This window comes from Gossypium hirsutum, chromosome A03 (assembly GCF_007990345.1).
Source record: "Gossypium hirsutum isolate 1008001.06 chromosome A03, Gossypium_hirsutum_v2.1, whole genome shotgun sequence".
In the NCBI taxonomy this organism is placed as follows: domain Eukaryota; kingdom Viridiplantae; phylum Streptophyta; class Magnoliopsida; order Malvales; family Malvaceae; genus Gossypium; species Gossypium hirsutum.
This window is the reverse complement of record NC_053426.1, coordinates 104,925,601-104,953,319: the sequence shown is the minus strand read 5'-3', so window position 1 is coordinate 104,953,319 and position 27,719 is coordinate 104,925,601. Positions and strand designations below refer to the sequence as shown.

Sequence of the window (27,719 nt, the reverse complement as noted above, 5' to 3'; positions counted from 1 at the left end):
ACTGTTAATTGGGTATTTGAATCATTTCATTTTGATACATAAACAGTAATAATTTCTATCACATCATTTATCATACATACTAACCAATTAAAAATAGCAAGTACATTTATTAAATTATTAAGCATAGTTGATAGAAATAAAAACCATAATTCTCAAGTTTACTCGATATCCTCGTTCACTTTCTTTTTCCCCTTTTTCGATGACGTTTCCAGTGCTACGTTGGCTACATAAAATTTAACATTTAAAATTATCAATGTATGTTATTTAATAACACACTCTTTTATTTCCATGTAACTTTTACATAAATTTCAATTTAGTCCTTCCATCATAACCATTCTTTTTCTTCAAAATAAATCCTATATTTTCATTCAATTATCACTTTAGACTATTCAAATCTTAAATTTTACAGCATAAAATATTAATTATAGAATTCTCTCAATTCAATCCCTACTATTTCAAAACTTATATCTCTCTCTTGCAATTTGATCCTTCTCCCACTTCTTAATCAACTTAATCAACATCTACAAATTCCCTATCTTCTTAAATTTCAACATAATTCAATTAGTATTTCTTCCTAGGATTCCATAGACACCAAAATTACAAGAAAATGGATTAAATTGGCTTACCAATCAAGCTTGAAACTCTAAAACCCTAAATTTTTCTTTTCTTTTTCTTTCTTTCTTTCCCTGCTATTCGTGCCTTTCTTTCTCTTTTTCTTTATGTTTTATTTCTTTTATTTTATTTATTCATTCTTTATTTAATTAATATATTATAATTATATAATATAATATAATTTACTTTATATTATTATTTACTTATATAATAAGTAAATACATATATATACATACATTTGTACCAATTAAAATAATACATATGTATTTTTACTTACCACACACTTGTCACATAAGTTTTATTTGCTAATTTAGTCCCTTGACTTTTTTATAGTTTATAATTAAACTTTTACACTTTATTCAATTTAGTCCTTTCACTAAATTAACCTTAATTAAGCTAGATTTACTTAATTAAAATCTAATAACCTCTCACTTAACTTCGTAAATATTTCTAATAAACATTTATGAATCTAATTTTCAAAATTGAAGACCCAAAAATTCACTTTTCCAATGACCTTAAAATTTGGGTCGTTACATTTCTCCCCCCTTAATAAATTTCGTCCTCGAAATTTACCTGAAAAGAGATGGGGTACTGTGATCTCATTGTATCTTACGGTTCCCACATTGCTTCTTCAATATTATGACTTCTCCACAATACTTTTACTAAAGGAACTTGTTTATTACGTAATTCCTTTACTTCACGTGGCAGTATCTTAACCGGTTCTTCTTCATATGACAAATCAGGTCAAATCTCTATATCTTTAGTTGAAATCACGATATGCTAGTATCGTAACCGGTTCTTCTTCATATGCCAGTATCTTAACCGGTTCTTCTTCTGTAATTTAGGAGGTAAAGCTAAACGATATGCCCCCAGTCTAATTCTTTTTATAATCTCATACGGTCCAATGTATCATGGACTCAATTTACCCTTCCGACCAAATCTCAATATTTTCTTCCAAAGAGAGATTTTAAGAAATACTTTGTCTCCAACTGAGTATTCAATGTCCCAACGTTTCAGATCTACATACGATTTTTGCCTGTCAAAAGCTGCTTTCAATCATTCTCGAATCTTTTTAACAGTACTTTCTGTTTCTTGAATCAACTCTGAACCAACCACTTTCCTTTCATGTAGTTCCGTCCAACATACTGATGATCGACATCTCCGACCATATAAGCTTCATACGGTGCCATTTGAATACTTGATTGAAAACTATTATTATATAAAAACTCAGCTAACGGTAAATAACGTTTCCAACCTGATTCAAAATCAATAATACAAGCACGGAGCATGATAAACCGTAATTCATACATATTTCTATCCCATGCTTAGCATATTTTATGGATGATTTTTCCTTAGATTTGGTGAATTTGATGCTTCTAATGCCTTAATTTCATGTTTTATACTTAGGTGAGCATAGGAGAGTGAAAAGAACGAGAAACAGGCCAAAAACGAAGACAATGGGCCAACGTACGAAATCAACACGGCTTGGACTTCCTCACACGGACAAACCACACGGTCATGTCAATTTGGCAGAATCGAAGCACGACTCACATGGGTAGACCACACGCCCGTGCCTATTTAACAGGCTTGACCATGGCCTGAAGTAATTGCACACGTGTCCCTATCGAGCCCAAGCAGAGTCCTATTCAGAAAAGGCCACTTTTGAGGGCTCTTAGGCATTCCAAAGCCTATAAATACATCGTAAAGGAGGAGGAAAATGGGGGATGGATAGGAGGAAACAAGAAATTGCTCAAGGAAAGCTGATCAATCCATCTCAGAAGCTGGATTCACCATCAAGACTGAAGATCTCCCTTCAAATTCCCTCAGGAGTTTTGGGTTTTCTTATGTTTTGTTATTTTTATTCTTTCGAGATGTTTTCTTTCATTAGTATGAACTAAAACCCTTAAATACCTAAGGGGTATGAAACCTAAGACGGATCTTGTTATTATTATCTGAATTGTATGATAAATATTTGACTTATTCTTAATTATGTGCTTTTAATTCTTGTTTTGATATTCCACAGTATTGATTCAAGTTAAGCTCTTATTCAGAGGAGGAATAGACCCTGTCTAAGAGTAAATTTGTTATAATTAAGTGGATTTGATTGCGCGCCTAGAGATAGGGTGACAAGATTTTGCTGGATTAGGGTGAAACCTAATAAGGGGATCTATAGATTGAGTTAATGCAACTCTAGGGGGTGAATTAGAAAGAGATTTCAATTATTCAATCTAGGGTTAGACGTTGTTAGTCTCGAGAGAAATAATAATATAACTTAGGGATCTCTACAGAACAAGTTGAATGAATAAATCGTCCGATTTAGAGTCAAATAACAAGTGAAGTCTAGGTGGATTTTTCCTTAGGTATTGTCTTAATCAATCGAGTTTTCCAAAAAGTATTTTTCCTAATTTTCTTTTCTGTGATTTCTTTGTTTAATTAATTAGTTAGATAAACAAAACCCTTTTATTTTTTAGGCTAGATAATAAATAGAAAGTTGATACTAGTACTTTTAGTTCCTTTGGTTTCGATAATCCGGTCTTGCTAAAGCTATACTACTGTTCGATAGGTACACTTGCCTTCATCGTGATAATAGTTAGTTTCAAGAATGATTCATTATAAATATTTAAAACCTGTCACGAATATCACGTATCAAGTTTTTGGCACCGTTGCCGGGGAGCTAAGATATTAGGAACACTCGATTTTTATTACTTTAGCCATTTTACTTTTATTGTAATTTAAATTTTTATTTTCTTTTTCTAACTCTTCATTTATTTTCTTCTGAAAGGTTTTTCTAGTTTATGATCAGGAGAAACCCGTCAGGAGCATTACTGTTTGATAGTGAGATCGATTGCACAGTTCGTAGAAACTGAAGAGAAATAAGGCGAAGCTTACGTTACACAGAAGAGCAAGAGGAAGATACTTCAACCACCACTGAGGAGATCGCTGAAAACCAAGAAAATTCGCTACCTCCTGCGATTGTTGTTAATCAAAATCCTGGTTCGCGCACTATGTATGATTATGCTAAACCTTCTTTAACAGGAGTTGAATTGGGTATAGTTAGACCTGCTTTAGCTGCAAATACTTTTGAACTGAAACCTAACACAATTCAAATGATATAGCAATTTGTTCAGTTTGATGGTTTGCAGGACGAAAGTCCCAATGCTCACTTAGCAAACTTTTTAGAACATGTGATACATTTAAAATTAATGGTGTTTCTAATGATGCCATTCGCCTTCGGTTATTCCATTTTTCATTGAGAAACAAAGCTAAACAGTGGTTGAATTTGTTACTGTGGGGTCAATCACTACTTGGGAACAAATGACCGAAAAGTTCTTATTAAAATAGTTTCCGCCGACTAAAACGACTAAATTACGTAATGATATCTCTTCTTTTGTACAGATGGATTTAGAAACACTCTACGATGCGTGAGAGAGATATAAGGACCTTTTGCGAAGATGCCCTCACCATGGGTTACCACTTTGGCTGCAGGTTCAAACTTTTCATAATGGATTAAATCCTTCGACTCGAAAAATGGTTGACGGAACTGCTGGCGGAACCATCAATAATAAAACACCTGAAGATGCCTATGAATTTATAGAGGAGATGTCACTGAATAACTATCAGTGGCAAGTCATGCGGATAAAGCCAATGAAAATAGTCGGTGTTTATAACGTCGATTCGGTCACCATGCTTTCTAATCATGTAGAACTCTTGAATAAGAAAATTGATGGTTTTTGTAACACCCCGAACCCGAGACCGACACCGGAGTCGGACACGAGATGTTAACAAACTTTGAAAATTTTTCCAGACACTGCCCAGTCTGAGTACTAGTCGCTTCAAAAATCATATCTTGAGTTTCACAACTTGAAAATCAGTTTTGTGATTTTTCCCTGAAACTAGACTCATGTCCCCACCTATGTATTTTTTCTAGAATTTTTGGTCGGGCCAATTAGTACAGTTTATTAGTCAAAGTCTCCCATGTTACAGGGGTCGACTACACTGACCTTTTCCCATTACGACTTGGATATCTCTCTGCACAGAGCTTCAATACTGATGCCGTTTGTTTCTATGGAAACTAGACTCAGAGAGGAATCCATACATATATGGTATGACCCCTAACTATCTCTGGTCAATTTATAGTGGATTTCCAAAGGCGGAACAGGGAATCCAGAAACTGTTCTGACCCTGTTCCACAAGAACCCGAATATCTCTTACTGTACTATTCCTATGATTGTTTCGTTACTTCCATATGAAAGTAGATTCATCAAGGTTCGATTACATAATTTATTCACTATTTAATTCCACTCCTACGAATTCTTGTGATTTTTCCAATCCACACCACTGCTGCTATCAGCTTCTGTTTTCAAAGTAAACCTTACCTAATTTGGGGTTTCATGGACCAACTAGGGCCTTGTCATACATAAGCCCACATATGATCATACTTAGCCATTCCAGTGGCTGATCATTTGCTCAACACTTCCATTCCAACTATAGTTACATCATGAAACCATCTATACATTCATAAACACGAATGGTCAAATGCCATACTCCACTTCTACAAGCCATTTTCGCATGGCTGTACACTTATACATTTCATAAAGTACTCGAAAAACAACAATGGGTAGTCCTATACATGCCATATCAAGATTCAACCAAAATAGTACCCAAAAGAGCCTTTGATAGTGTGGGCGACTTCGACTTCAAGATCCCGAGTCCGATAGCTGGAGAACCAAAAATCTATAAAACAGAGGAGCAGTGTAACGAGTAAGCAATTTATGCTTAGTAAGTTTGAGCAAGGAATTCCAGCATAAACAAAGAATAACACACATTTGGCTAAATAGAATATTTCATAATACGCAATTTACCGATATCAAACTTGCTTCACAACATTAACAACCCTTATGTACATACACAATAGACTAACTTAGCCGAAGGCCGGTAGCTCGTTTATCAACTGAGCGAACATTTATTTGTAAGGGCTCGATTAAATTCAACACATACGTAACATATCCCCATATTGGGATGTTTTTCGAGTATTCGCTGGAATTTTACAGCAAGCTCATTCATTACCAAATCACGTACCTTCGGGATTTAACCGGATATAGCTCCTCGTTCAAATGCCTTCGGGACATAGCCCGGTTTTAGTAACTCACACAATGCCTTCGGGACATAACCCGGATTTAACAACTCGCACGAATGCCTTCGGGACTTAACCCGGATTTAATAACTCGCACGAATGCCTTCGGGACTTAACCCGGATTTAGTATCTCGCACAAAGGCCTTCGGATCTTAGTCCGGATATATTCACTTAGCACAAAGCCTTCGGGACTTAGCCCGGACAGCATTCAATTAATCATGCACATCTAACAATAATTCATGGCACATTCATATTTCATTTTCATTTGCGAAACTCAAACACAAGGCACATATCGTCCTTGCACATTCGGCTCAATAGCAACACATAGAGCATGATTTAATCACATCGTAATTTAAGCTCTCTTACTCAAGAACTTACCTCGGGTGTTGTCGAACGATTCCGCTAGCTATTCAACCACTTTTTCCTTCCCTTTATCGGATTTATTTCCCCTTTGCTCTTGAGCTTAATTAAACAAATAAATTGATTTCATCATTTAGGCATCAAAAAGATGAACACAAGGCACTTAGCCCATATTTATACATTAGACATTAAAGTCTCATACATGCAAAAATCATGCATCAACACAACATATTAGCTAATTTCTTTCCCCTTGGCTGAATATGCATGTCTATTTTTGGGGTCGATCTCAACACTTAATACACACATATACACACACTAGTAAAGCATCCTCCCCCTTTTCATCGATTTAACACATGCATTGCTCATCAACATGCAAAGTTACATTCGGCCTTAGCACACATCTTGCTAGCCGATTCTTCATTTAGCAACCAATGCACATATGTGCTCACACAAAAATGCTAAAAAGGAGGTTCAAGAATCATCAAGCCATCATCACATGCATCATTAACAAGCTTCATATTTTGCATGCAATGGCATTAACACAACCTCCACCTAGGCCGAATCTTAACTCATCCTCATGCCTCATCACCACAACATCAAACATCAACCAAGAATGATGCATCCATGGTCAAGTGCCATTTCCATCACATAGCAAGATTTAGACCATGGGCTAGGTAGAACTCAAGCTAACAACTAAAACATGCATGCATCTCATGGAACATCATCAAACATACCTTAGCCTAGCTACATGCATGGCCGAATCTCTTCACCTTTCTTCTTCTTTCCTCCTTAAAATTTTTGGCCAAGGATGAACCAAAGGATGAGAAATTTTTTTTCTTTGTTTTTCTTTCTAATTTAGGCTAAATGAAGGTGAGAAAGGATGAACACAAAATTTTCTCCTTTCTTCTCTTTAGCTCACGGCAATGGGGGGGGCAACCACACATTTTTTTTCTTTTGTTTCCATTTCTTTATTACCCATACTCCTTATTTTATTCTTCCATTAACAAAACATGTTTCATGACATGTTTTGCCCATCATTCCTTGTCATGGCCGGCCACTACTCATTAGGGGTGGGAAATTTGACATGCAAGTCCCCCCCTTTGTCCACATGCACTAATAGGTCCTCACACATTGACCTATCACATTTTAAAATTTTCTCACATAAGTCCTATTGACTAAATTCACATGCAATCGATTAAATCGAAGCTTGAAATTTTCACACATTCATAATTACATATTCTAGACAATAAATATCACATTCAACATTTCGGTGACTCGGTTTAGCGGTCCCGAAACCACTTCCCGACTAGGGTCAACTTTGGGCTGTCACAACTCTCCCCCACTTAAGAAATTTTCGTCCCCGAAAATCTTACCGGTAAATAGGTTTGGGTATCGTTCTTTCATCGAGCTCTCGGTCTCCCTAGTAGCTTCCTCGATCCCGTGTTTGAGCCATAACACCTTTACTAGCGGAACTCTTTTGTTTCGCAACTCCTTCACTTCACGAGCTAGGATACGCATCGGTTCTTCTTCATAGCTCATGTCGACTTGAATTTCAACCTCTGATGGGCTAATTATATGCGATGGATCAGATCGATAGCGTCGAAGCATCGAAACATGAAAGACGTCATGAATCTTTTCAAGCTCCGGGGGCAAAATCAATCTATACGCAACCGGACCAACTCGTTCGGAGATTTCGTACGGCCCAATGAATCTTGGGCTCAACTTGCCCTTACGGCCGAACCTGAGTATCTTTTTCCAAGGTGAAACCTTAATGAACACTTTGTCTCCCACCTGATACTCGATGTCTTTTCGTTTCAAATCTGCGTACGATTTCTGACGATCCGTGGCTACCTTCAGACTTTCACGGATTACCTTTACTTTCTGTTCAGCATCTCTAATCAAATCAACTCCGAAAATTTTACTTTCACCGAGCTCGGTCCAAAACAATGGTGTACGGCATTTACGACCGTACAAAGCCTCGTAAGGTGCCATCTTAATACTTGATTGAAAACTATTGTTGTAAGCGAATTCAATCAAAGGTAAATACCGTTCCCATGAACTACAGAACTTGAGGATGCAACATCTCAACATATCCTCAAGTATCTGAATTATCCGCTCGGATTGACCATCGGTTTGGGGGTGAAAAGCAGTGCTAAAATGCAGCTTGGTACCCAGAGCTTCTTGCAATTTCTTCCAAAATCGTGAGGTGAATCTCGGATCTCTATCCGACACGATAGAAACAGGTACCCCGTGTAATCTCACAATTTGATAAACGTACAATTCAGCTAGTTTCTCCAATGAAAAATCCGTACGTACGGGGATGAAATGAGCCGACTTAGTCAGTCTATCAACACTAACCCATATCGCATCCTTCTTACTTGCTGACAAGGGCAGTCCGGACACAAAGTCCATTGTGACTCGATCCCATTTCCACTCGGGTATCATGATCGGCTGGAGTAATCCTGAAGGCACTTGATGTTTCGCTTTCACTTGTTGACATATTAAACATCTCGAAACAAAGTCGGAGATGTCCCGTTTCATACCATGCCACCAAAATTGACGTTTCAAATCGTTGTACATTTTCGTACTCCCCGGGTGAATTGACATTCGGCTACAATGGGCTTCGTTCAGAATCATCGAAATGAGTTTCGAATTCCTTGGAACACACAAACGATTTCTGAACCTCAAACAATCATCATCATCAATTTGAAACTCCGATTCCTCGTTCGGAAAACACTTAGCCCGTTTTGCAACCACTTCATCATCGACTTTCTGAGCTTCACGAATTTGGTGAGTCAATAATGGTTTAGCTTTTAATTCATCTACTAACACACTGTCTGGTAGAACAGACAAATGCACGTTCATCGCTCGTAAAGCAAACAATGACTTCCGGCTTAAGGCGTCTGCAACCACGTTAGCCTTTCCCGGGTGGTAATCAATGACAAGCTCGTAATCTTTCAACAACTCAAGCCAACGTCTTTGTCGCAGATTCAAGTCTCGTTGAGTCATCAAATATTTGAGACTTTTGTGATCCGAAAATACATGGCACTTCTCACCAAACAGATAATGTCGCCATATTTTTAAAGCAAACACGATGGCAGCTAGTTCGAGATCATGGGTCGGATAATTCCTCTCGTGTGGCTTCAATTGTCTCGACGCATAGGCCACGACTCGACCTTCTTGCATCAATACGCAACCCAACCCAAGTAGGGATGCGTCACTATAAATGACAAACTCTTTACCCGATTCGGGTTGCACCAAAATTGGAGCTTCAGTCAAATGAGTTTTCAGTTGGTCGAAACTTTTCTGACATTTCTCCGTCCACTCGAACTTAACATCCTTTTGAAGTAGCTTCGTCATTGGTGTGGCTATCATCGAGAAACCTTTCACAAATCGTCGGTAATAACCGGCGAGCCCCAAAAAGCTCCGAACTTCAGTAACATTTCTCAGAGGTTTCCAGTCAAGTATGGCTGAAATTTTGTTCGGGTCAACTCGAATACCCGACGCGGATACCACATAACCCAAGAAGCTAACCTCTCTTAACCAGAACTCACACTTACTGAACTTAGCATATAACTGCTTATCCCGCAAAATTTGCAGCACTAGCCTCAGATGCTCAGCATGTTCGGTCTCGTCTCTTGAATAGACCAAAATGTCATCAATGAACACCACTACGAACCGATCCAAATACGGTCTGAAGATCCGATTCATCAAATCCATAAATACTGCAGGGGCATTAGTGAGCCCAAACGGCATCACTAAGAATTCGTAGTGACCATATCTCGTTCTGAAGGCAGTTTTGGGAATATCTGAATCTCGGATTCGCAACTGATAATAGCCCGATCTCAAATCTATTTTTGAGAACACTGAGGCTCCCTTCAGTTGGTCGAACAAATCATCGATGCGCGGCAACGGATATTTGTTCTTTATCGTCACTTTATTCAGCTGACGATAGTCAATGCACAACCTCATGGTTCCGTCCTTCTTTTTCACGAACAATACTGGTGCACCCCAAGGTGAGAAACTTGGTCGAGCGAAACCTCTATCCGTCAGTTCTTGCAACTGAGCTTTCAACTCCTTTAACTCGGTTGGTGCCATACGATACGGAGCTATCGAAATCGGCGTAGTCCCAGGTACAAGCTCAATACCAAACTCTACCTCCCGAACAGGTGGTAAACCTGGTAATTCTTCCGGAAAAACATCCGGGTATTCACAAACCACCGGCACAGATTCGGGTTTCTTTTCTAATTCTTTGTCACCAAGTACATACGCAAGGTATGCTTCGCACCCTTTTCTTACATATTTCTGTGCCAACATTGCTGATATTACAGCTGGCATCCCCTCCAAGTCCGCAGACTCAATTCGGACTACTTCGTTATTTGCGCACCTCAAATCAATAGTCTTGCTCTTGCAATTCACAATCGCATCATGCGCGGTCAACCAATCCAACCCAAGGATAACATCAAATTCATCAAACGGCAAAAGCATCAAGTCCGCCGGAAAACAGGAACCTCGAATTTCCAAGGGACATTTCTTACACACTTTGCCGACAAGCACGTAACGACCCAAGGGATTTGACACCCGAATTACGAACTCAGTAGACTCAATAGGTAAAGTCTTACTGGATGCTAAGGTTTCACATATGTAAGAATGAGTAGAACCGGGGTCAATCAAAGCAATTACATTAGTATCAAAGAGAGTGAATGTACCGGTAATAACATCAGGCAAAGAAGCATCCTCGCGGGCACGTATAGCATAAGCTCTAGCAGGCGCACGGGCTTCGGATCTGGTTATATCATCTCTAGATCCTCTCTGACCACCACTAGCATTGCCCATATTTCCAGATGGTCTACCTCGAGCAGTGGTAGCACCCGGTCTCCCACTCTGATTTGCATTCTGTCCCGACAACCTCGGGCAATCCTTAATGAAGTGGTCAACTGATCCGCATTTGTAACAGGAGCGGTCAGGAAATCTACAACTCCTCGAATGCCATTTACCGCAATATCGGCATTTCGTCCTGTCTCGACGTTCATTCCCAACACTGGCGACCGAAGTGCCTCGTGTACCCACAGGGGGTCGATCACGATCTCGTCTAAAAAGGCCCGAAGTGCCTCTAAACTGGCCCGCATCATCTCGAAATCTCTTCGATGCCTGTTGAAGAGACCTCCCCGAGGATCTTTTACGAAACTCTCTAGTTCCCTCATCAACTCTTTGCTTTTCTTTTCTAAGCTCTTTGGCTTTACAAGCTCGTTCAACAAGTACCACGAACTCTCGTATTTCAAGAATGCCAACGAACATTTTTATATCTTCATTCAGCCCATCCTCGAAGCATTTACACATAATAGCTTCGGACGAAACACATTCCCGAGCGTATTTGCTAAGTCTAACAAATTTTCGCTCGTAATCAGTAACCGACATGGAGCCTTGCTTAAGCTCAAGAAATTCCTTCCGTTTTTGATCAACAAATCTCTGACTGATATACTTTTTCCGAAACTCAGTTTGGAAAAACTCCCAAGTTACTTGCTCTCGGGGCACAATAGAAGTCAGAGTACTCCACCAATAGTAGGCAGAATCACGTAGCAAGGAGATAGCACACTTTAGGCATTCATCGGGTGTACAAGATAGCTCATCGAGTACCCGGATAGTGTTGTCAGCCAAAATTCAGCTTGCTCGGCATCATCGCTATCCATAGCCTTAAATTCAGTAGCCCCATGTTTTCGGATTCTGTCAACTGGGGGCTTATTTGACCTTATTTGGTCTGTTGCCAGTGGTATTGTAGGTGCGGGGGTAGTATTTGTCGGGAATGGAGGTTGTGGAACAGCCATATTAGTTCGAATGTATTGGTTAAACCAATCATTCATCACGCTATAGAATGCTTGTCTAGCTTCATCATTCGGATTACTAGCATTAGGTTGAGAGTCCGCCGGCACTGTCCCTTGTGCGGGAGCAGGCGCTACACTCTCAAGATCATCAGCTACCTCTCGGTCACGATCGGGATCCATTACTATAAATAAACACATTTACAATTGTCAGAAATCACCACACTATCAAGTAATCACATAAAATGGCATGTATAACTAGACCCAAAACATTACGGTAGTCCTAGAATCGACTAAACCGTAGCTCTGATACCAATAAAATGTAACACCCCGAACCCGAGACCGACACCGGAGTCGGACACGAGATGTTAACAAACTTTGAAAAATTTTTCCAGACACTGCCCAGTCTGAGTACTAGTCGCTTCAAAAATCATATCTTGAGTTTCACAACTCGAAAATCAGTTTTGTGATTTTTCCCTGAAACTAGACTCATGTCCCCACCTATGTATTTTTTTCTAGAATTTTTGGTCAGGCCAATTAGTACAGTTTATTAGTCAAAGTCTCCCATGTTACAGGGGTCGACTACACTGACCTTTTCCCATTACGACTTGGATATCTCTCTGCACAGAGCTTCAATACTGATACCGTTTGTTTCTATGGAAACTAGACTCAGAGAGGAATCCATAAATATATGGTATGACCCCTAACTATCTCTGGTCAATTTATAGTGAATTTCCAAAGGCGGAACAGGGAATCCAGAAACTGTTCTGGCCCTGTTCCACAAGAACCCGAATATCTCTTACTGTACTATTCCTATGATTGTTTCGTTACTTCCATATGAAAGTAGATTCATCAAGGTTCGATTAAATAATTGATTCACTATTTAATTCCACTCCTACGAATTCTTGTGATTTTTCCAATCCACACCACTGCTGCTATCAGCTTCTGTTTTCAAAGTAAACCTTACCTAATTTGGGGTTTCATGGACCAACTAGGGCCTTGTCATACATAAGCCCACATATGATCATACTTAGCCATTCCAGTGGCTGATCATTTGCTCAACACTTCCATTCCAACTATAGTTACATCATGAAACCATCTATACATTCATAAACACGAATGGTCAAATGCCATACTCCACTTCTACAAGCCATTTTCGCATGGCTGTACACTTATACATTTCATAAAGTACTCGAAAAACAACAATGGGTAGTCCTATACATGCCATATCAAGATTCAACCAAAATAGTACCCAAAAGAGCCTTTGATAGTGTGGGCGACTTCGACTTCAAGATCCCGAGTCCGATAGCTGGAGAACCAAAAATCTATAAAACAGAGGAGCAGTGTAACGAGTAAGCAATTTATGCTTAGTAAGTTTGAGCAAGGAATTCCAGCATAAACAAAGAATAACACACATTTGGCTAAATAGAATATTTCATAATATGCAATTTACCGATATCAAACTTGCTTCACAACATTAACAACCCTTATGTACATACACAATAGACTAACTTAGCCGAAGGCCGGTAGCTCGTTTATCAACTGAGCGAACATTTATTTGTAAGGGCTCGATTAAATTCAACACATACGTAACATATCCCCATATTGGGATGTTTTTCGAGTATTCGCTGGAATTTTACAGCAAGCTCATTCATTACCAAATCACGTACCTTCGGGATTTAACCGGATATAGCTCCTCGTTCAAATGCCTTCGGGACATAGCCCGGTTTTAGTAACTCACACAATGCCTTCGGGACATAACCCGGATTTAACAACTCGCACGAATGCCTTCGGGACTTAACCCGGATTTAATAACTCGCACGAATGCCTTCGGGACTTAACCCGGATTTAGTATCTCGCACAAAGGCCTTCGGATCTTAGTCCGGATATATTCACTTAGCACAAAGCCTTCGGGACTTAGCCCGGACAGCATTCAATTAATCATGCACATCTAACAATAATTCATGGCACATTCATATTTCATTTTCATTTGCGAAACTCAAACACAAGGCACATATCGTCCTTGCACATTCGGCTCAATAGCAACACATAGAGCATGATTTAATCACATCGTAATTTAAGCTCTCTTACTCAAGAACTTACCTCGGGTGTTGTCGAACGATTCCGCTAGCTATTCAACCACTTTTTCCTTCCCTTTATCGGATTTATTTCCCCTTTGCTTTTGAGCTTAATCAAACAAATAAATTGATTTCATCATTTAGGCATCAAAAAGATGAACACAAGGCACTTAGCCCATATTTATACATTAGACATTAAAGTCTCATACATGCAAAAATCATGCATCAACACAACATATTAGCTAATTTCTTTCCCCTTGGCCGAATATGCATGTCTATTTTTGGGGTCGATCTCAACACTTAATACACACATATACACACACTAGTAAAGCATCCTCCCCCTTTTCATCGATTTAACACATGCATTGCTCATCAACATGCAAAGTTACATTCGGCCTTAGCACACATCTTGCTAGCCGATTCTTCTCCATTTAGCAACCAATGCACATATGTGCTCACACAAAAATGCTAAAAAGGAGGTTCAAGAATCATCAAGCCATCATCACATGCATCATTAACAAGCTTCATATTTTGCATGCAATGGCATTAACACAACCTCCACCTAGGCCGAATCTTAACTCATCCTCATGCCTCATCACCACAACATCAAACATCAACCAAGAATGATGCATCCATGGTCAAGTGCCATTTCCATCACATAGCAAGATTTAGACCATGGGCTAGGTAGAACTCAAGCTAACAACTAAAACATGCATGCATCTCATGGAACATCATCAAACATACCTTAGCCTAGCTACATGCATGGCCGAATCTCTTCACCTTTCTTCTTCTTTCCTCCTTAAAATTTTTTGGCCAAGGATGAACCAAAGGATGAGAAATTTTTTTTTCTTTGTTTTTCTTTCTAATTTAGGCTAAATGAAGGTGAGAAAGGATGAATACAAATTTTTCTCCTTTCTTCTCTTTAGCTCACGGCAATGGGGGGGCAACCACACATTTTTTTTTTCTTTTGTTTCAATTTCTTTATTACCCATACTCCTTATTTTATTCTTCCATTAACAAAACATGTTTCATGACATGTTTTGCCCATCATTCCTTGTCATGGCCGGCCACTACTCATTAGGGGGGAAATTTGACATGCAAGTCCCCCCCTTTGTCCACATGCACTAATAGGTCCTCACACATTGACCTATCACATTTTAAAATTTTCTCACATAAGTCCTATTGACTAAATTCACATGCAATCGATTAAATCGAAGCTTGAAATTTTCACACATTCATAATTACATATTCTAGACAATAAATATCACATTCAACATTTCGGTGACTCGGTTTAGCGGTCCCGAAACCACTTCCCGTCTAGGGTCAACTTTGGGCTGTCACAGTTTTCTTAGTTCTTCACAGGTTCACCTAGTAATGCAATACGAAGTAAGTGGAGGTGGATCGAACAGTTCAGAATACCCATATTATGGCCACAACATAGAGAATGAGCAGTTAAATTACATGGGTAATAATCCTCGATCTCAAAACAATACTTATAGCAATACCTACAATGCAGGTTGGAGGAATCTCCCAAATTTTTCATGGGGAGGCCATGGAAATCAGAAACCACCACCCCCTCCAGGCTTTCAGCAACCACCATACCAGCAGGAGAAAAAGCTGAACCTTGAAGAGATGCTAACCAAATTCATCTCGGTGTCAGAGACTCGTTTTCAAAATACTGAGATGGCACTCAAAAATCAACACGCATCAATCCAAGGGCTCGAAACTCAGATTAGACACTTCGCCAAGTTGATTTCTGAACGACCACAAGGTAGCCTGCCAAGCAACACTGAATCTAACCCAAGGGAGCAACTCAACACAATTGCCATTCATAATAAGGAAGGGTTACTGGCAAAACCAATGCCAAAATCGATGGTAAACAAAGGTAAGAATAAGGTAGGCCAAAACGAAAAAAAATTGGTAAGTACAGAATATAAACCTCGTGTGCCATACCCCAATGTGACAAGAAAAGACCGCTCAGACGAAATATTTGGTAAATTCCTTAAACTTTTAAAGAAACTACATATTAACCAACCGTTTATTGAAGCACTTTCGCAGAAGCCGAACGCAGTCAAATTTGTAAAGGAGCTTCTAGCAAATAAACGAAAGTTAGATGAAAGGTCGCATGTGGAGTTGAACGCGGTTTGCTCAGCCATTCTTCAGAATAAGCTACCTAACAAACTAAAAGATCCAGGGAGTTTTACGATTCCTTGTTTAATTGGTAGTTTAGATGTTAATAATGCGTTGGCTGATCTAGGCGCTAATATCAATGTTATGCCTTACAAATTGTTTAAGCAACTAGGTCTAGGGAAACCCAAACAAACTAGGATGAACATTCAATTAGCAGATAAAAATGTCAGATTTTCTTGGGGTATCATTGAAGACGTACTCGTTAAAATTGACAAATTTATATTCCCAGATGATTTTGTTGTTTTAGACATAGAAGATGACAGTAATGTTCCTTTAATTTTGGGAAGGCCTTTTTTAGCAACTGCTAGAACAATTATTGACGTTGGCACAGGTGAACTCACACTTTGTGTAGGAGACGAAACAATCAACCTTCAAGCTCGCAACCCGAACAATACATCGAAAATTGAAGGTGATTGTACAAATTGTTCTACTAAGATTGATCATACAATGCATCCTATTTTGCAGGAAATAAGTTTGAATGACACACATGAGCCATGTTCAATCCACAACAAAGAATCTACCCATGAAGAACAAAAGTTACGAATCGAAGAGTTAGATGAATGGCTGACATTTAAACTGAGAAAACACGATAAACCAAAACTACGTCAGAATGAGCTCAATGCCTTACCAAATCAACTTAAGGTTGGAGATAAAGTTTCATTAGATGTCGCAGATCCTCACGTTGACACTGTCAAACCGAATGAAGAAATTTCTCTTACGGTACTTAGCATTTTCCCATTTGGTACAGTCGAGGTAAGTCATCCCAAATTCAGCACCTTTAAGGTAAACAATACTCACCTAAAACCTTATTTTGATGAGATTCATAGCAGGAATGAGGAGTATAAACTCTTTGAACCACTATAACCATTCACCAAAAAGGTAAATCGAGCTTAGACTATAAATAAGAACTTCTCGAGAGATAACCCGAGCACTAAAAATATTAATTTCTTTAAATTTTAGTTTTAACATCTAACATACTAACTAACTCATGGAACGCATGCTTTCTAAAGCACATACGGCCAGGCACACGGGCGTGCCTTAGGCCGTGTGAAAACAGGGCAAAATTTTTCCCAACACGGGATGCGATAAGTCACCACGGCTGTGCGTTAGAACCATGGGCGAATCTGCCAAAACAACACGGGCGTGCGACACGCCCGTGTCGTAAAATCGTGGTTGAACCTGAGAAAATAGCACGGGCATTCGCCACGCCCGTGTCTAGAACCTGTGGTCGAACCTGTCAGATTAACACGGGCGTGGGCCTAGATACACTTGCGTGGGAGAAGCGAACGAAGACAGACATGGCATGCGACACGGCCGTGTGCACCTATACGTCCAAAGAACACGGGCGTGGGTCAAATGCCAGACGCGCCCAAATTTAAAATTTTCGAATCATACGGGCAAAAAAATAGGGGAACACGGGCGTGTCCCCTGGCCGTGTGTCCCAAAATCTATAAATACCATTCACTATTCATCATCTTCTTCACCCAAAATCCCTAACCCTACCCGCTGCAAGTTTACACGGCCTCCCTGCCACGCCAATGCGCCGTCTCCAACTCCATTTTTGACACCTATTCTCATCTTTTTAGCGTTTGTTTACTCTTTTCTCTCTATTTTCTTCATCCCTTTTACTAATTTTATGACATTTATGGTTTTATTTGGCAGATTTTTTATTTATATTCATAGTTCTCACTATAGTCATGCTTATACATTTATTCTTTGCCATTTTAGTCAATGCTTTCTGATACATTCATTCTTTTCGTGTGTTCCCATAAGAGTCTAGTTCAGTCATTTTATGTTGAAAATAATCATGCTTTTATTATGTCAATTGCCATATAAACTTCTATCATTTAGATTAAACTGCTGAGTATTGTTGGTTGGACTGATTAGTTTAACTATATTCATGATTACTTCTTGAGTTAGTTAGTTATGTTATATTCTTTGTTCTTCTTGCATGTATACCAACTCAAGCTCACGTGGCAAGAAAACTGCCGTTCCCGCTTCAAAAAAGTGGAAATGGGCACCTTTCTCGGGCCCTACCTTGAAAATTTACCACTCATACCTCTAATTTCCACCCAGCAATCAGGAGGAACTATTCCAAATCCTACGGGCCCGACCTTTAGGTGTGGGCCGCTGCATTGACTGGACAGCGCTTGAACAAGTCCAGTTGGCTGACGATGTACGAGCACTCCTGACAACTAATCCATGGGACCTCTTCTTTGCGATCATCGAGCCGACGTACCTTGAGCTCACAATTGAAATTTGCTCGACATTCCATGTTTAAGATGTCATGACTAACTTTGATGATCCTGGAACAGTCCAATTCCGTCTAGGCGATTTAGTCTGCCAGTTGAGTGTGCCCGAGTTCGGTATAGCTTTGGGCCTGTACACAGAGGAGTTCATGGATGAGAACGACCTCGACACTCTCCATCGCCATATCCACTACTCTCCCTAGAAGTGCTGGTACGCTTTGGTCCCCGGTTCAGCCACCTACCACCTGAGCTGCTCCAAAGCATCAGCTCTCTCTCCCTCCTTGAGGTACCTACAAGCCATCTTGGCACACACTTTCACAGGACGTCGAGAGAGCATCGACGTCGTCAACACTTACGAGGCATACTTTCTATGGAGCATGGCAAACGGACATGTACTTGACCTTGCCTACTTTATTGCCCTCGTCATTCGCCACCAGACGGAACGACATCGGAGGGGGGTCATCTCCATTGGTCCCTACATGACTCGACTGGCACGGCACTTCGGGCTCCTCAACATAGCAGCCTAATCATCCTCCCTTACTCTTATTGGCTAGATGTCCCCACAAGGCTTCTCGAGCATGCTTAGTATTAGGATAATCGAGAAGCGTCGAGGAACCCACCCTCCTCAGTATCGCCTTGCCCAATCAGCTGAGGAAGGAGACCCTGAGGATATTACTGATGATGTCCCTCTACATCATGAGGACCCACCGTCTCAGCCACCATCACCCTCTCGTCCAATTCATGCGGCGGCTTCATACGCTAACATCTCTGAGCTCCTTACCCGATTTGAGCAACAGTGCGCTTTGATAATATTGATGCTACTTTACAGCAGATTTGTCAGCACTTCCACATCTCATCGCCACCCTCACCTCGTGAACCACCTAGCAATGAAGATGTTTAAAAACTTTTATTTATTATTTTATGTTTATATTTTTATTCTATTTTAAGACTACTTTTTATTTTTTCTTTAAGCTTATTTCTATTAGATTTTATAATTTTTATTTTATAATTATCAACTTCAGTTATTCCATTTCGAGTAATTATGCTTCCTTATACTTCCTAAAAATTTCCTGATTTTATCACAGTTATAAAGAGCTCATCAAGCTCGTCATCACATAGGAACTAAAAACTCCACCGGGAAAGGTTCTCCACGATTGCCATGTCCTGCTCGACCATGACCATAGCCACCACCAGATATAATATTCTTTTGGCGCAGGACTTATGGACTAATGAACCTTTAACACCACCGGAGTATCCTCCTCTACTTTCACGCCGATTATTCTCCAAAACTCCAGTTCAAGGAATTCATTCATCATCCAGGAAGTTTCACTTCTCTCCCTACCTTATGATTATAAATCTATCTTTTTCAATATATCTACCTTTGTACATAGAGGGCAATGTACATCTTAAGTGTGAGGGGGTCTTTTATATCAGAAAAATCCCTGAATTTTGTTTTATTCTCATGCGATCTTCTCATATCATTATTAGAATGAATTCCAATTAGTCTATAATGTTTATTGATATATCCTGAATTAAAACATAGGCATTTATGCATTGATTGTTTAAACTTTAAGACATTAGGGAATCAAGCATGATAAGTTGATTTTTGAAGAATTAAAAACTTTTCGGTTGTTTCCCCAAGTTTAGGGATTATTTTGAGTTGGAATTCACAAGTTTAAACATCAAAAAGCCAAAATTTTTGTGAGATCTTGAGCCTTTAGAACATCTATTATTTCTTTCATGCTCACTTTCATTATGAGTGCGTCAGTATTGAATTGTTATTCTAGAACTTTCTTGATTATACATGTCAAGACCACACCATTTGATTTGATATGTCAAAATGATAAAGGCACTTAGGTTTAACCCACTCACTCCATAAAAGCCTACCTTCACAATTAACCCTTAGTGAACCCCCTTAAGCCTAACAACCCATTCATTGATTTACCCTCAATATTAACCCATCACTCATTATTGTTGAAATCCCCTAAATTAATTTGATCCCTATTTTTATCGAGATCTGAGTTGGAATAGTTGTTTAGATATGTTTTGTTCTATTTTATAATTTGACTTGTTCTTAAAAAAATAAAAAAAATACATGTATACATATTAGTAGTAATGATCTTTTGAGCTAAAGAAGTTAAATTCCATATTCTGAGAAAAAGCTCTGTTGTACGCAATTGATGACTAGTCATTTTTCTAGTTAGGTAATTTTTCAATTCAATCTCGATTCTAACCCTTTCTTTCAGCTTGTGACCACACCCTCTAACCAAAGCCACGTTAAATCCCTCTAAAGACCTTTTGATTGATTTTTCATCTCAATTTATAGTGGTGGAGATTTGATTTTCATGCAAGCCTATGGTAATGACTTTTCATTATTGGCTATTGAGTGCTTCATTTATTGTACTTAAACACCTCGAGTGATTCGAATGAATCTTTAGTGAGGATATGAAACTTTGTGATATTTTGAATCAAAGGTAATTACTTAGATGATGGGAGACACCTATGTTTTCATAATAAAATGCTCAACTTGGAATGTTTGAAACTTTGATGTTCTTTCAGTTGAATTTTCAATGTATGATTACCTATAGATTATTTTGAGACATTATCGATAGAAATTATAAGTTGAGAAGAATTTATTTTGATTATGAGTTGAGGATTTTGCTTAAGGACAAGCAAATGCTTAAGTGTGGGGGTTTTTGATAAACCGTAATTTATATATATTTTTATCCCATGCTTAGTACATTTTATAGATGGTTTTTCCTTAGATTTGGTGAATTCGATGCTCCTAATGCCTTAATTTCATGTTTTATACTTAGGTGAGCATAGGAAAGTGAAAGGAACGAGAAACAGGCCAAAAACGGAGACAATAGGCCAAAGTACGAAATTAACACGGCCTGGACTTCCTCACTCGGGTAGACCACACGGCCGTGTCAATTTGGTAGAATTGAAGCACGACTCACACGGGTAGACCACACACCCATGCCTATTTAACAGGCTTGACCACGGCCTGGAGTAATAGTACACGGGCGTGTCACACGGGTATGTCCCTGTCGAGCCCAAGCAGAGTCCTATTCAGAAAAGGCCACTTTTGAGGGCTCTTAGGTATTCCAAAGCCTATAAATACACCCTAAAGGAGGAGGAAAAAGGGGGACGGACAGGAGGAAGCAATGAATTGCTCAAGGAAAGCTGATCGATCCATCTCAGAAGCTGGATTCACCATCAAGACTGAAGATCTCCCTTTAAATTCCCTCAGGAGTTTTAGGTTTTCTTATGTTTTGTTATTTTTATTCTTTCAAGATGTTTTCTTTCATTAGTATGGACTAAAACCCCTAAATACCTAAGGGGAATAAAACCTAAGACAGATCTTGTTATTATTATCTGAATTGTATGATAAATATTTGACTTGTTCTTAATTATGTGTTCTTAATTCTTGTTTTGATATTCCACAGTATTGATTCAAGTTAGGCTCTTATTCGGAGGAGGAATAGACCCTGTCTAAGAGTAAATTTTTTATAATTAAGTAGAGTTGATTGTGCGCCTAGAGATAGGGTGACAAGATTTTGTCGGATTAGGGTGAAACCTTATAAGGGGATCCATAGATCGAGTTAATGCAACTCTAGGGGGTTAATTAGAAAGAGATTTCAATTATTCAATCTAGGGTTAGACGTTGTTAGTCTTAATCAATCGAGTTTTCTAAAAAGTTTTTTCCTTAAAACTTTTTCGTGATTTCTTAGTTTAGTTAATTAGTCAGATAAACAAAACACTTTTATTTTTTAAGCTAGATAATAAAAAGAAAGTTGATACTAGTACTTTTAGTTCCTTTGGGTTCGATAATCCGGTCTTGCTAAAGCTATACTACTGTTCGATTGGTACACTTGCCTTCATCGTGATAATATTTAGTTTCAAGAACGATTGATTATAAATATTTAAAACCTATCACGAATATCACGTATCAGAGCATGTCTTCTAAAATCTGAATAACTCGTTCTGATTTTCCATCGGCCTGTGGATGAAAAGCTGTACTAAAATGAAGTCGAATACCAAGAGGGCTCATGCAACTGTTTCCAAAACCTTGATGTAAACCATAGATCCCGGTCAAAAATTATCGATACAAGAATAGCATGTAATCTCACAATTTCCCGGACATAAGTTTCTGCCAATTTTGTAGTGACCAATCCATTCTGACTGCTATAAAATGAGCTGATTTTGTAAGTCGATCGACAATCAACCAAATAGCATTTTTCTTACTTGCTGACAATGGTAACCCGGTTACAAAGTCCATCGTGATGCAGTCCTATTTCCATTCAAGAATATTAATGGGCTGAAGTAATCCGGTCGGAACCTGATGTTTAGCTTTAACTCATTGACATGTTAAACATTTAGCCACATATTCCACTATATCTTTCTTCACATCCGGCCACCAATACACTTCCCGTAAATCACGGTAAATTTTTGTTCCTCCAGGATGTAATGCAAACTGACTATTATGAGCTTCTCGAAGAATCAATTCCTTTATTTCAGAAGTAGTTGGGATACAGAGTCGATTCTGAAATCTCAGACAATCATTTTCTTCAATATTAAAGTTCCCTGCTGTACTGTTCTGTACCATCTCTCTTTTCTTCATTAGTTTGCCATCTGTCAATTGTGCTGACCTGATCTGATTAAACATTATTGACTTTACTCTCAATCCAGCTAAAAGACCTCCACCATCTGTGATACTAAGTCGTGCAAGCATTGTTCTCAGTTCAACTGCAGTCTTTCTACTCAGTGCGTTAGCTACAACACTAGCTTTACCCGGATGATAGTCAATAACACAATCATAATCTTTTAAAAGTTCTATCAACCGACGTTGTCTCAAATTTAATTTTTTCTGTGACAGAAGATACTTGAGACTTTTATGATCAGTGTAAATGTAATAGCCAACTTTCAATGATGTCGAGAATAGTGGTTCGAGACCACTAAATTTGACAAATAAGCTCGTAAATTTATTTATTTAATAATTATGAGCCAAATGTGATTTTTGAGAGATTTTTAAATTAGTAATTTGTGTTTTATAAAAATTTATTAAGTCAAGAAATTGAAGAAAACAGGTATCGAGATCTTGATTTTATAAATCGAGCCATAAATATTTTTATAAGTATTTATGGAGTATCAATAAGGTAGTATTAAAATTTCGTCAGAAAATTTTAACGTTTGGGTGGTTAATTAAATAAAAAGGACTAAATTGAAAACAGTGTAAAAGTTGCTAAAAGGATTAAATAGCTCAATTGTCAAATGAGGAAGGACCTAAAGTGAAAGTAAGCCCATAAGAGATAATTTGGGCGGCAATAGCTGAGAAAAATCAGGAAATGGGTGAATTAAGGGAAAAATTAGAAAATTGCCAAAATTAACTAAATAAAAATGGGACCAAATGGGAATATCTAGAATTCTCTTCTATTCTCTTCATTTTCATCAGCTGAAAAATAAACATGGAAGAGGGTTCAAGCTGGTTTTCATACTCTAGCTTCATGGTTGAGTACTTTCGTTCAGTGGCTAAAACGAATTGAAGGAAAAGACCATGGTTGGACCATGGCAACATGTGATATGTGATTTCCATATAAGACCATAGCTGGGCTATGGCATCGGAGAGATGTAATTATGTGCTTCCGTATAAGACCATATCTAGGATATGACATCGGTGTATATATGCTACTGTATAAGACTATATCTGGGATATGGCATCAATGAGATATGTGATTCGTGTAAGACCATAGCTGGGCTATGGCATCAATATGTGATATGTGATCCGTGTAAGACCATAGCTGGACTATGGCATCGATATATGAATATGTGTAAGACAATAGTTGGGGTTTGGCATCATTATGTGAAGATGTGTAAGACCATAGTTGAACTATGGCATCGAGAAAATGAAGTACTCAATTCCATAAGACGTTCACTAATTTGACAAAGTTTGGTAAGTGTTATATGGAATTATGTGATATAAGGAAGTACAAGTTGATATGACATGAATATAGAACTTGGTTGATGAATGAATTCATTTGTGATTATATAATTGTTCATCTTGAGTGTACTGTCCGTATGTATTGATATTTCAAATGATCAAATAAATAAAGTTCCGACATGGAATAAACTAAACACGAGACAAATAATTATGAAATTGAACTCAAAATTCATGAAAATGACGGTTATTGATATATCGAGACTTGAGACATTAATATATGAATATGGAATATGTTTGATAAATATGTTCATTCATAATTATGGAATTATGTATCTCATGTGTACTATTTGAATAAAGATGATATTTCAAATACTTTGGTTATTTAAGCTCAAATATGAAATAGTATGAAATCAAGATAAGTTGTTATGAAAATATATTTAAATTATAGAGATATGACTGATATATATTAATTGAATAGTCAATGTTGGCTTATGAATGGTATAACTGTAACTAGCCATTGGTATGGCTTGTATTTAGTAAGTTTGAGATTCAAATTATTATGATTTTATCATGATTGATATGGCTACGAAATGAACAAACGATGATAATTATAAGGCTTGTTTGAATACCTTAAATTGATTCATAAATGTATTAAAATGTTGGTGGAAATAAATAATTAAATTGGTGAGAAATATGGCTTGGAAAAGAGCCTAAGTGTTAGCCACACGGGCTGAGACACGGTCGTGTGTCTCAACCGTGTGAGGGACACGGCTTGGAGACACGGGTGTGTGGCCCGACCGTGTGGTTCAATTTGCATGCTAACATCATAAATAGAAAGTTACACGTCCTGAGGACACGGGCGTGTCAAAGACACACTGGCGTGTCCCTATGTCCACACGGGCGTGTGACCCTATTTCTTGGGAAAATTTCCTAAGTTTTCCCGAATCTTCTTAGAGCTCTCAGTTTAGTCACAAATTAATCCCAATGTATGTTTTAGGCTTCGTAGACCCAATTAAGGGACGACATGCATGTGTTTGAAAAGTTCGAATTAAAAGAAATTTTATGGCCCAATTTTTACATGTATGTATATGTTTAGGTCCGGTAATGCCTCGTACCTTGTCCCGGCATCGGATACGGGTTAGGGGTGTTACAGTAAATATAACACTTTTCGCCGTATAGGTAATGTTTCCAAATCTTCAAGGAAAATATCACTGCTGCTAATTCTAGATCATGTATTGGATAATTGCGTTCATGCGGTTTCAATTGCCGTGAAGCATAAGCAATTACCTTTCCATTTTGCACCAGTACACACCCGAGACCATTTAAGGAAGCATCATTGCACACAACGAAATCTTTTTCCGATTTTGGAAAAGTCAACATTTGTGCCTCTATCAACATTTGCTTCAACATTTCAAAACTTTTTTGACACTGCTCACTCTAAACAAACGGAACATTCTTTTGCAATAACATTGTCATCGGTAAAGCTATTTTTGAAAATCCATTCACAAACCTTCGATAATATCCGACCAACCCAAGGAAACTACGTACCTCTGACACATTTCTGGGAACTTTCCATTAAAGTATGGCTTCAATCTTCTTTGGGTCGACTCTTATCCCATCTGTTGAGATTACATGACCAAGGAATACAACCTCCGTTAACCAAAACTCACACTTACGCAATTTCCCATATAGTTGTTTCTCTTACAATATTTGTAAAAAAATTCTAAGATGCTATTTATGTTCAGTTTCAGACTTCGAGTATACTAAAATATCATCTATAAAAACCACTACGAATTGATCCAAGTATGGCTGAAAAATTCAGTTCATAAGATTCATAAAAGCAGCCGGAGCATTTGTTAACCCAAATGGCATCACCAAAAATTCATAATGTCCATACGGTGTACGAAATGCTATCTTCGGTACATCACTCTCTTTTACCTTTAGCTAATAATATCCCGACCTCAAATCAATTTTTGAAAATACAGAAGCTCCTTTTAGTTGATCAAATAAATCATCAAAGCGAGGTAGCGGGTATTTATTCTTGATAGTCACCCTATTCAACTGTCGATAATCAATATACAACCACATCGAACCATCTTTCTTTTTAACAAATAACACTAGAGCTCCCCACGGTGACGTACTAGGTCGTATAAACCCTCGGTCCAATAAGTCTTGCAGTTGTACCTTCAGCTCCTTCAACTCAGTAGGTGACATTTGATATAGAGGTATTAACACTGGATCTATACCCGGGTATACTTCAATCACAAATTCAACCCCCGATTAGAAGGTAATCCAGCCAATTCTTCAAGAAACACATTAGGAAATTCACATACAGTTTGGATTTTACTATACTGACTTTCAGCCGAATTGGAATTAATAACATATGCTAAGAAAGCAGCACATCCTTGATAAAGAAGCTTACTAGCTTTAACTGCAGAAATGATTTGAGCTGAACCACTAGTCCGAATACCATTTACTTCAATCTGATCACCATCTTCATTTTGAACAGTGAATTTCTTTTTATTACAGTCCAAAGTTACTCCATGTTCTGATAGCCAATCCATACCCAATATAATATCAAAGTCACCGAATGGCATGATCAACAGATCAACAGAAAAGATTTTATCCTGAATCATTAATGGACATCTTCGACATATCTAATTCACTAACATAGTTTGCCCCAATGGACTAGACACTTTTATCGTTACTTTAGACAATTCAAGTATTAAATTTCCCGTCTCAACCAATTTTGTATTAAAATAGGAATGTGACGATCCTAGATTTATTAAAACATAAATGGGTTCTGAATGTAATAAGAATATACCTATCATCACATCATGAGCATCTCCCTTATCTCGAGTTTCTACAACATATGCTTGGGCTGAAACTCATACTTCAGATTATTGTGTAGCATTTTCACTAGTTCTTCTAGTACCTCCTCTAGCAACTAGACCACTTCGGCCAGACCCTTGACCTTTGGAAATAGATTAAGATCTTTGTGATACCATTGGTGTTACCTTACCAATCTTTGGACAGTCCTGTATAAAATTATCAGTGGATCCACATCGAAAACAACCCCCAGTTAACTTTCTACATTCTTCCTTATATTTGTTTCCACGACATTCACATTCTGGAATTTCAATGTTCTGAGCTGGGCTTCTGATACTGCCAGTAGATACAGTAGCCTATCTCTTTCAACTTCTGTCTCCTCTTTTTGGTCTTGAACTGAATCTTCCACTACCCCGAGATTCCCTCGATCGTTTGAATTGTAGACTTGAACTAACAGTTCTAGGACATTTTCTAGTTGAACAGGCAGTTTCAGACTTTTTACTCTTC

The 27,719-nt window shown here is 38.3% G+C and overlaps 1 non-coding gene across 1 annotated transcript; it reads right to left on the bottom strand.

The window, feature by feature from the left end:
* Window positions 1-3,975: 3,975 nt before the first annotated feature.
* On the bottom strand, window positions 3,976-4,082 carry LOC121227231 (small nucleolar RNA R71). The gene has a single exon (XR_005924863.1). It is a non-coding gene; the product is annotated as a small nucleolar RNA R71 (small nucleolar RNA).
* Window positions 4,083-27,719: the final 23,637 nt, after the last annotated feature.